We start from the raw sequence: 6,956 nt of genomic DNA, 5'->3' as shown, positions 1-6,956 counted from the left end.
AGCGGTCTTGATTCTTGACAAAGTGTCATCTTTGTGAACTTGTTACTTAAATCTCTTCCTTTTTTTCTTGTTTCCCAAAAGCTTAATTTAAATGCCAAGGCTTTGCAAACGTTGTGTTGTGTTTGTTATAGAGCTAGATCTTGGTAATAAATTCTGCTTTTAGGGTGACTCACCCCCCAGGTTGGGCCTGTGGCAGGTGTCAGAACACCGGACACAGGACTTTCCGTGCCAGAACCAGAAAAGTCCTAAGCAAAGTGGGATTAGGTAGTCACCTACTGCAGTGACTCCTAATGTTTGTGTTTAGCAAGCCCTTTCTTTCTTTTTTATTTTTTTAATTTAGAAGTCCGGGCAACACAGAGTTCTGATTCAGAATCCCAGCAATGATTTATTGATTACCTACTATATGCGAGGTGCGTTAGTCGCTTTGATATTCCTCTCTCATTTCATTCGTAAAATAACTCTGTAAGGTAGATTACTATGTTTTACAGTTTTTAAAAAAGACTATTTATTTATTTGACAGAGAGAGCACGCAAGCAGAGGAAGTGGCAAGCAGAGGGAGAAGCAGGCTCCCCACTGAACAGGGAGCCCGATGCAGGCCTCGATCCCAGGACCCTGGGATCATGACCTGAGCTGAAGGCAGATGCTTAACTGATTGAGCCACCCAGGTGCCCCTGTGTTTTACGCTTCTAAATTAGGATACTGTAGCTCAAAGATGTTGAGTAAGTTTCTTGCACGAAACAACTAGAAACTTGCCACCTGGAGTTCAACTATAAGTCTAATGCTAAAAAACTCATTTTCTTTTTGCTAAAACAACATGCCATCTCCAAATTTTAACCTTTTAGCATTTTTCAGTGTGACTCTCCAGGCATTGATGGAGCAATTAAAGAGACCATATTTAGGGGCATCTGTGTGGCTCAGTCAGTTCAGTGTTTGACTCTTGATTTCAGCTCAGGTCATCATCTCAGGATCGTGGGATCGAGCCCTTGCTCCCAGAGGGGTCAGCTTGAGATTTTCTCCCTGTGCCCCTCCCTCACCATCCCCCTCTAAAATAAATAAATAAATCTTCTTAAAAATTAAAATAAAAAAAACAATGAGACCATATTTATTACTCACAAAGTGAATCTCTGAAATACTTTCCCCTCAGAAATAATTAATGGATATCTTAGGTATACATTCAAGGCCCCAGAAAAAAAGAAAAAAAAAAACAACAGGAGTCATATTCCTGACACATCGATTTTAGTTGGTAGTAAATATTTTATTTAAAATGTATTTTGTGTTAAAACTAATGATGTAATGTATGATGATTAACATAATAAAATTTAAAAAATAAAGAATAAAATGTATTTTGTATTGAAAATATGCATACATTATAGCATCAAATGTGAAATTCTCATAAATTCCTAATATCGTTGGAAACTTCCAAAAAATGTTATAGTCACAGAATGCTCTCATTCATGCTCCCTCTCCTCTTTAGGGAAAAACTTGGAAAGCACTGATATAATTGGTATCCACTTGGATACCATTAAAAATGGTTGAGTTAAAGCATGTACCACTTCCCCACACATACAGAAAGACTTCCAAGCAAGTAATCTGTATACGATGTAAACGGATACAGTAGGTTTTATGTCAGTTTATAAATAGAACAGAAAACCAGACAGGTGATACAAATATTGCTATTTGTGTTTTTAAACAGAACTACAGGGAAATAATTAGATAATTGAAATCATTTAGAAGTCACTAAAATATATCACTTAAATTGGAAAAAATGCATCAAGTGGATGGAAAAGTCTGTATGACAGTTTGTTCCAAGGTAGATACCAGTTTAAAAAAACTGGAGTGTCGGGGCACCTGGGTGGCTCAGTCGTTAAGCGTCTGCCTTCGGCTCAGGTCATGATCCCAGGGTCCAGGGATCGAGCCCCACATCAGGCTCCCTGCTCCGCAGGAAGCCTGCTTCTCCCTCTCCCACTCCCCCTGCTTGTGTTCCTTCTCTTGCTATGTCTCTCTGTGTCAAATAAATAAAATCTTAAAAAAAATAAAAAACTGGAGTGTCCGCTTGCGACTCTCGAAGCCCTTGCCGTTGTCATGTGCTTCTAGCGTCAAAACTTTGCCACATTCACATTTTATTCCCTGAACGCACAACCCCTCCCACATGCCTGGGTCTGTGATGTCCTTGTACCTTTGTCTATTTTGGAAATTCCTAATCACTGTGGAGTAGCCTTTTCTCTGAGGACATCCCTGATTCTACAAATCCCCTTCCTTTTCTGAAATTCCACAGATTGATCCTATGATAACACTCACCACGTTGTACGAGAGTTATTTTCATATTTCCATTAGACTATGACATTCTGAAACCCAGAAAACGAAGTCTTTCTAAGTTCATTGTCCCAGAACCCAGCACAGGTGCACGTCACACAGAGTTACAGGCAAAGGGGCTCATGAAATGAAGAAGGAATTACAGTATAAATTCAGTATAAAATCAGCCTGGATGAGAAACTGCTCATGTTGCTCAACATCTCCGAAATAAGCAAGGGGTCACTCTACGGCATTTCCTACTACATGTGATATTATCATTTTGTTATTTTACAAAAACAGTTCCTAGTTATTTCACTTTAAATTTTCTAACAGTTATTTCTGGGGAACCTGGATGTGTTCGTAAACCACCAGTTCCTTGGGATGGTGTTAAGAACAAACTACACAGGAAATTCTGTTTTATATATTTGCTTGATGCAAAAAGACAGCTGATGGTTAAGGGGATGGTTAATTCTGACAGTGGCTGGAATTTTAAAATGGCAACAAGGCCATTTAAAGCACACCACAGCGAACCAAAATATTTTCTATCAGCCACTTCCTAAAGGACCTACACAATATCCTTCAGATTTTGACCTGACTTTGCTATTCAGCGAAGAAGAGCAAAGGAAGTTTCTGTTGCGCGTTCTTCAGACGTATCTCCTTCCTACGTTCTATGACTCATACCAACCCCCAAAACCCAATAACTTCTGACTATTGCCATTCAATTCTAATTTCTTGAGCCAAAACAATCTCATAAATCACTCTGTTCTTCCAAATGTGAGATAAGACTAAACTTAGCAACACACAATTTCAGTTTTACTTGTATCTCTCTCTTCCTGGAAATCTTTTTTGCATGAAAGCAACACTCAAATTACTTAGAATCCGTAATTACAGCTATTCCTCCTTGATGGCATAGGGCATTTCTATTAGACCAAGGCTCTGTGAGCTGGACTCTTTGCTCGAATGTTTCTCAAAAAGTCCTTCCTGCAGTGGGCCAGTTTCTTTCCGAATCCAAAAATAAGGAAAACGTGCGTCACTTTGTAGGTGAGAAGACTGATCATCCAAGAGGCTGGTTAATGTATTCGAGGTTGTATGAGCTTATAGCTATACAATCTGCAGAGGAAACTTCCCCTTTTCACATCTGCTTGGACATCCACAGGATGTTCGTGTAGCTAAGAGAAGAGCCTTCTGAGATACATTCCTAAGAAGTTGGTTTATATATGTATTTTGTTTGTTTCAATGCAAAAGACATTGGTACCAGTCAGATGATACACGGAAGGAGAAGAAGTTCAAAGCTGGGGACTAAAGGGATTGCCAGTCCCAACAAAGGCTGAAATGTTTGCACAGCCACAATCCTGAGGCATCAACCAATTGTATCAATGCATCTTGTGAAAACTGAAAGGGTCCATTTTGAAGGAATGGGGGAGGGAAGATGCAGGGGAAGAACCAAGGTACAAAACGCACACTGTCAAGTACTGATTCTACTGATGTGAGAGAAGGGGACTTCTAACCAAGGGGACGGCTGGGGACAGACTCCTTAACAGTTTAGGTCAGAGTTTGCAAAACCACGTCCCTGCCATGGTCAGGCCGGGATGGTAACGAAGTTAAGGCGGCGCGGTGTGAAAGGAAAGGGAGGGGCAGCAACTGGCCAAGAGGGAAGGCTGTCTCCTCTCAGGGGCCAGTAACTCAGCTCCAGCAGATGGCTGTCATCTGGGATAAGGTCCCCCCACTGCCAGGAATCTGATTTGTGTAGAAGATGTGGTCCATATACACAGTGGAATATGACTCAGCCATCAGAAAGGATGAATACCTACCATTGCATAGACATGGATGAAACTGGAGGGGATTAGGCTCAGTGAAATAAGTCAAGCAGAGAAAGACAATCATCATAGGGTCTCACTCATATGTGGAACATAAGCAATAGCACGGAGGACCACAGGGGAAGGGAGGGAAATCTGAAGGGGGAGAAATCAGAGAGGGAGACGAACCATGAGAGACTGTGGACTCTGGGAACCAAACTGAGGGTTTCAGAGGGGAGGAGAGGTAGGGGGAGGGGGCAACAGGTGATGGGTATTAAGGAGGGCAGGCGTTGTGATGAGCACTGGATGTTACACATAACTAATGAATCACTGAACACTACATCAAAAACTAATGATGTACTATACAGTGGCTAACTGAACATAATAAAAAAAAAGAAAGAAAAGCTGGAGCGATGGAGTTTTACAGTAAAATCTCCTGATTTTTAAATGTTGCTCATTTTAAAACAAATTGTGGAAGCCTTTAAGTCAAACACAACACAAATGCTGGTCCCAACTAGCTTGCAACCGCTGTTTCCATTCTGCTGGCTCTGTTAATTGGTATTCGTCTTTAGAGGGCTGTATGCACTGCCAAACAGGTTCCTTGCCAGTCTGTGTTTAATTTCTCAATGGCCCATTTGACAATCTGAAGAAAAGAGTGCACCTACCAACTACAATATGGGACGACCTTGAGGGGAACAGAGTTGGAGTGTTCATTTGGGCTGATATCATAATGAGATACTTAGGATGCCAGAGGTCTACACCAGCACAATGATTCTGCCACTGGAGCTCCTTCCTCCCTCCTCCCCTTTCTCCTCCACCTGGGGACCCCAAAGAGCTATTATTATCCTAGAATGATTATTTCTAACTTAGAGAAATGTTCTGGTAGAAGAGGGATGGATCCTGGGATGAAAATAACCTCTATGAGTAAGAAGTGGATTCCTTGAATTGTGAGTGGAGAGCTTCACGGCAGAACTTAGAAGAAGGAGGTAATTTGATAAAGTAGCCATTACTAAGGAAAAAGCATCAAGGATAAGAACTTCAGTGTACCCATCAATCAAAACCCGAAGCCTGTAGAAGTTGTAACTTGAGCTCTTGGGTGGCTTTCATCTGGGTGGTAGGAAAAGGCATATTGAGCATGCAGTTTGAAGTTGCTTCCTCCTACACTATAGCTCCTTTGTTACACCAACCCTTCAGCAAGCTTGTTACACCAATTCCCTCAGCATGGGGCGGTGTTGCTGGGGCACAGGAAGGGATAGAAGGGGTCAAAGGAACTCCATATTCACCCTCCTGCTTCTGGCTTCCGAAAAGGAGCGCATCGGTCAGGGGAACCATGCCCAGGTGTCCCACAATAGAATGACAAGTGATGGGAGAACTAGCGGACAGGCAACTTGGCAGGGTCCGAGGTACAACATAATGCTCTATAAATATGCACAACACCAGGCAAGTTGACCCCTGGAAGAGGGGAAGACCAATGCTTGGGTGTTGTTGGTTTGGCTCCAAATAACTAGGAAGAATCACAGCTATCAGGATTCCTGTATCATTTCAGGGTTGGACAGGCAACAAGTTGTAACTGATTGTTGGTTTGAGTAGACCTTTATGAGTGAGCAAACACTCAGAGGAAGGGGCCAGGGATCAAGTCTGGCCTGATGGGACTTCCATTTCCTTCAGGACAGCCAATAAAAGAGAAAGCACCTGCTACATTTACCAAGGATGCCATAGTGCCACCTAGTGGCAACTCAGAATTATCACTTAAAAATCACTAGAAAAGACCTGAACACACACTTCTCCAAAGAAGACATACAAATGGCTAACAGACACATGAAAAAATGTTCAACATCACTAGCCACCAGGGAAATTCAAACCAAAACCACACTGAGATACCACCTTACACCAGTTAGAATGGCAAAAATTAACAAGACAGGAAACAAGTGTTGGTGAGAATGTGGGGAAAGGGCAACCCTCCTACACTGTTGGTGGGAATGCAAGCTGGAGCAGCCACTCTGGAAAACAGTGTGGAGGTTCCTCAAGAAGTTAAAAATAGAGCTACCCTACGACCCAGCAATTGCACTCCTGGGTATTTACCCCAAAGACACAGATGTAGTGAAAAGAAGGGGCACATGCACCCCAGTGTTCACAGCAGCAATGTCCGCAATAGCCAAACTGTGGAAGGAGCAGAGATGCCCTTCAACAGATGATGGATAAAGAAGATGTGGTCCGTATATACAATGGAACATGACTCAGCCATCAGAAAGGATGAATACCCAACTTTTGCGTCGACATGGATGGGACTGGAGGGGATAATGCTCAGTGAAGTAAGTCAAGCAGAGAAGGACAATTACCATGTGGTTTCCCTCACATGTGGAACATAAGGAACAGCCTGGAGGACATTAGGAGAAGGAAGGGAAAAATGAAGGGGGGGAAATCGGAGGGGGAGACGAACCACGAGAGGCTTTGGACTCTGGGAACCAAACTGAGGGTTACAGAAGGGAGGGGGTGGGTGTTGGGGTAGCAGGGTGATGGGTATTAAGGAGGGCACACGTGGTGATGAGCACGGGCTGTATACGCAACTAATGAATGTTGAACACTACATCAGAAACTAATGCTGTGGCCGCCGCTGCCCCCGGTGCCGGCGGCTGCCGAAGCCTGTGGGAGCCTGGAAAAGGGGCAGTGCGAGCGAGCGAGCGACTCAGTCCCCGGGCGGGGGCGCTGCTGCTGCTGCTGCTGCTGCTGCTGCTGCGGGGGGCAGGCGGTGGCGGTCCGCACCAGCCATGCCGAATAAAAACAAGGAGAAAGAATCACCAAAAGCAGGGAAAAGTGGGGAAAGTTCAAAAGAAGGACAAGACATAATAGAAACAGAGTGCTACTGTC

Source organism: Zalophus californianus, chromosome 2 (genome assembly GCF_009762305.2).
Source record: "Zalophus californianus isolate mZalCal1 chromosome 2, mZalCal1.pri.v2, whole genome shotgun sequence".
Classification (NCBI taxonomy): domain Eukaryota; kingdom Metazoa; phylum Chordata; class Mammalia; order Carnivora; family Otariidae; genus Zalophus; species Zalophus californianus.
This window is presented reverse-complemented; position numbering follows the sequence as displayed.